Source organism: Callithrix jacchus, chromosome 1 (assembly GCF_049354715.1).
Source record: "Callithrix jacchus isolate 240 chromosome 1, calJac240_pri, whole genome shotgun sequence".
Classification (NCBI taxonomy): Eukaryota; Metazoa; Chordata; class Mammalia; order Primates; family Cebidae; genus Callithrix; species Callithrix jacchus.
The window spans coordinates 62,908,944-62,913,323 of NC_133502.1; positions in this window are offsets into that span (position 1 = coordinate 62,908,944).

Consider the following 4,380-nt stretch of genomic DNA (forward strand, 5'->3'; position numbering starts at 1 on the left):
CCTTGTGGTATTGGCACAAAGATAAACAGATTAATGGAACAGAGAATCCATAAATAGACCCATACCATATGTGGACAACTGATTTTTAACAAAGGTCCAAAGGTAATTCAGTGAAGAAAAAATAGCTGAAAAGGATAGACATTACAACAAATTGGATATACATATACCAAAAAGTAAGTTTCAGTACATATCTTGCACCATGCACAATTAACTCAAAATGGATTATGGGCCTACAACTCCTATAAAACTTCTATAAGAAAGAAAATCTTTGTGATTTTGGGTTAGGCAAAGATTTCTTAGCACACCAAAAGCATGATCCATAAAAGAATTTGTAAATTAGACTTCACCAAAATTTAAAAGATTATACACTATGAAAATATTTATAATCACATCTCTGATGAAGAGCTTGCATCCAGAATATATAAAAATCTCTCAAAACTCAAACTATAATTCAATAGGGAAACCAATTAAAACCACAACCATATACCACTACATACCCATTTAAATGGCTACAATGAGAAAGACTGACAATGTTGTCAAGGATGTAGAGCAACTGGAAAACTCATACACCACTGGTAGGAATGTAAAAAGGCACAACCATAAGATGATTTAGACCACTGCTATACAATTAGCACCCGAGATATGAAATAACATGTTCATGCAATATTTCTGCAGGAATGACTGTTTATAGAAGTTTTAATGGTTAATAGTTGAAAACTGGAAACAACCCAAATGTACATCAATAGGTGAATAAACAGTACAGCTGGCCAGGTGTGGTGGTTCATACCTGTAATCCCACACTTTGGGAGGCCAAGGTGGGCGGATCACCTGAGATCAGGTGTTCAAGACTAGCTTGGCCAACATGGTAAAACCCTGTCTCATCTAAAAATACAAAAAAAATGTGGTATGTATCTATAGTCCCAGCTACTTGGAAGGCTGAAGCAGGAGAATCACTTGAACCTAGGAGGTGGAGACTGCAGTGAACCAAGGTCACACCACTGTACTCCAGCCTGGGCAACAGAGTGAGACTCCGTCTCAAAACAAAGAAACAAAAAACAACAGTAATATAGCCAGTATAGCCATACAATGGAATACTACTCAGCAATAAAAGGAATGAAGCATTGCTACACACTACAATAGGGATGAATCTCAAAATTATTATGCTAAGTGAAGGAAATCAGACAAAAATAGTACATTTTGTATGATTCCATTTATATAAAATCCTGGAAATTAAAAAAACTCATCTTTATGACAGATAACAGATCAGTGGCTTACTGGGTGGGACGCGGGGGTTGGAGAGCAGGGCAGAATTTCAATAATAGAAGGGGCACAAGGAAACATTTTGGATTAATAGGGATGTTCACTATCTTGATGATGGTGATGATTTTACCAGTGTGTATATATATATGTAACACTTCAAACTGTACATTTTCATGTGTGGGGTTTGCTTTATGTCAATTATAGCCCTATAAAGCCATTTTTTAAAAACACATTTAGAGGTATAGATAAAAATTGATAGTCATCAACATATGGATAGTTGTAAGCAACATGAGAACATGATCATGAAAACAGACAAGGAGGCTAGGCACAGTGGCTGGCTCACACCTGTAATCCCATCACTTTGGGAGGCCAAAGCAGGAGCATCCCTTGAGTCCAGGACTTCAAGACCAACCTGGGCAACATGGTAGAACTCTGTCTCCACAAAATAAATTAGCCAGATGTGGTGGTGCACGCCTGTAGTCCCAACTACTCCTGAGGCTGAGGTAGGAGGATTGCTTGAGCCCAGGAGGTCAAGGCTACAGTGAGCTACTATTATGCTACTGCACTCCAACCTGGGCAACAGAGCAACATCTACCTTAAGAAAAAGGGGGAGAAGGTGGTGGCAAGGACAATATGTAGTTTTCTCATTTAATAAATATTGAGTCCCTACTATTTATAGATATGCTAGGGACTGGGGATACTAAAATGACTGCAATCTTGGTACTTAATAATCTTGTGTTGGAATCATGCATATCAACAGGCAATTATTATAGTGTCATATATGTCTAAATGGGAGAGATTAAAGGGTTCTATGAGAGCAGTCAGAAGATTTTGAAAGCTCAGAGAAAGCTCTTAGAGGAAGCAATGTCCCAGCCGAAGCCTGAAGAACATATAGGAGTTAACCAGCATGAGATAAACTGCTGAGCAAAGTGGCTGGAAAGCAGAGCTAGTGCAGTGATTTGGGAAGTAGAACTTCAGGGATGTTCATCTGCAAAAGCCCCTTCAAATCCTCTAATTTATTATAAATTTATATGTATTTTTCCTAAATAAATCCCCTTTCAACTTCCACAACCCCACCAAACTGTGTAAATTTTGGCACTATAAAACCTGGATTTGTCCTTAAGTAGGTCTTTCTTTTGTTTGGGGAATTCCTTGAGTCTTCCCACTGAGCCAGTCTCCCTCTATAAAAGCTGAAATACTAAACAACTTAACTGAACTTGCACAAACTTTAAAATTGGTAGCTGGTTAACAACAACAAATCAAGGCAGGACCTTAGCATATCCTCTCCAGATGCAGCAGCACATGTGTCAAGATCAAATTTCCAAAGCAGTAGATAGTGTTACAAAGCACAGTGTGTCAGTGCTTGGCAACAGTGGCTACAATTTCCTCACCCAACCAGTTATGCAGTATCGTTGCAGGATTTATTCCTAGCCATGTGGCTCAGATTGATGCTGATTCTCTAGTCCTTTTGGCCATTCTGTGAGCAGAACAATATTCTTCTAATTCAATTTATCTTATACTGAAAACTAGAATCCATCTCTGTTGCTTAAGAATCCAAACCGATAGACAATTTGGTATTTGGAAGTGGAGTGCTACAAAACAGATCTGGAATGGTCTGTAACTGGCCAGGTGGAAAAGGCAAAATGGAGGGCATTGAGACACAACTGTTTCAGCCTGGGAAAATAGTGACTCTGAGACAGGACATCAAACTCACACCATAAGGAAATGTACTCTAAAGTTGAGCAGCCTTAGAGTCTTCTTCCCAGTGCTAATATCACATGTGACTGTTGAGGATAAGACACCAGGCAGCCACAGCCTGCATGTCCCACCAGAGTATCAGACATGAAGCTGGACAGAGTATCCTGATGAGATTCTGGCTGATTCTCTTTGGGAAATAAATACATTTTTCACATGGGCATGAACATTTTTGAATGTTTATACAGAAAGGACGTGTGTATATATAAACATAGAATACTTCATTCCTCCCTTCTTCCCTTGCTGTGGAGCCTCAATTTTGTTTCTCCAGCACATGACTAAGTCATTTGTGGTAATCCGACATCCCACATTGTTGGGACCCCAACCCCACATTTTTGGCCATATTGGGCAACAGTACGGTTTAGGAAGGGGTATAATAACTAATCTAGCCAATGGGCCATGTATGAGATGTCTGCTCAGGGATTCTGGGAAAGGTCTCCTTACTGATAAACAGAAACACAGAATAAAGGACAGTAACAGTGGCATCACAGGTCCTTCCTTGAAAAACAATGTTGAATCAATGATTTGGTGTGGAGAGACCAAGTATTGAGAGCCATGTCTTACTCAAGAGTTGGTGACCAGAATATGTTAGGGCTACAGAGAGTCAAGACATGATATAGGGGCAGATCATACTGGTGCTTGTAAACCCTGTTCAGAAGTTTGCATATTCATTGCAAGAAATGATGGTAACTTAAAGTCGAAACATGAAGATGAATGACAAAAGCTTTTCAGGAGGTAAATTGCCTGGGCTGCATGACTGATTGGATGTGGATATCAGATGTGACCGAGCCATGGAAATGGCTGAGATTGTCAAAGGAGCATCTCACTTGGCACCACTCTGAGTAGCAAGAAATAAACAATACTAGTAAAAAATGCAAACTGTATAGCTTTCCCATGAGATACAAATTCAGTAGGTATGGGGTGGAACCAAAGAATTTGCATTTTATGAAAAACATCAGCTGGGTGCAATGGCTCACACCTGTAATGCCCGCACTTTGGAAGGCCAAGGAGGAGTGGATCTCTTGAGCCCAGGAGTTGAAGACCAGACTGGGCAACATGATGAAAACCTTTTTCTACACAAAATACAAAATCCAATTAGCCAGGCATGGTGCAAGCCGATGTTTCCAGCAATTCGGGAGGCTGAGGTGAGAGGATCGCTTGAGACCTGGGAGGTGGATGCAGCAAGCCAAGACTGTGCCACTGCACTCCAGACTGGGTGACAGAGCGAGACACTATCTCAAAAAAGAAGAGAATTACATTAACTCTGAAATAGTCGGCCTAGGAACCCAGTTTGATGGAGGAATTTGAATGTTAAGCTAAGGATTTTGGACTTTATCCTACAGTTAGCAAGAAAGGCATTGAGAG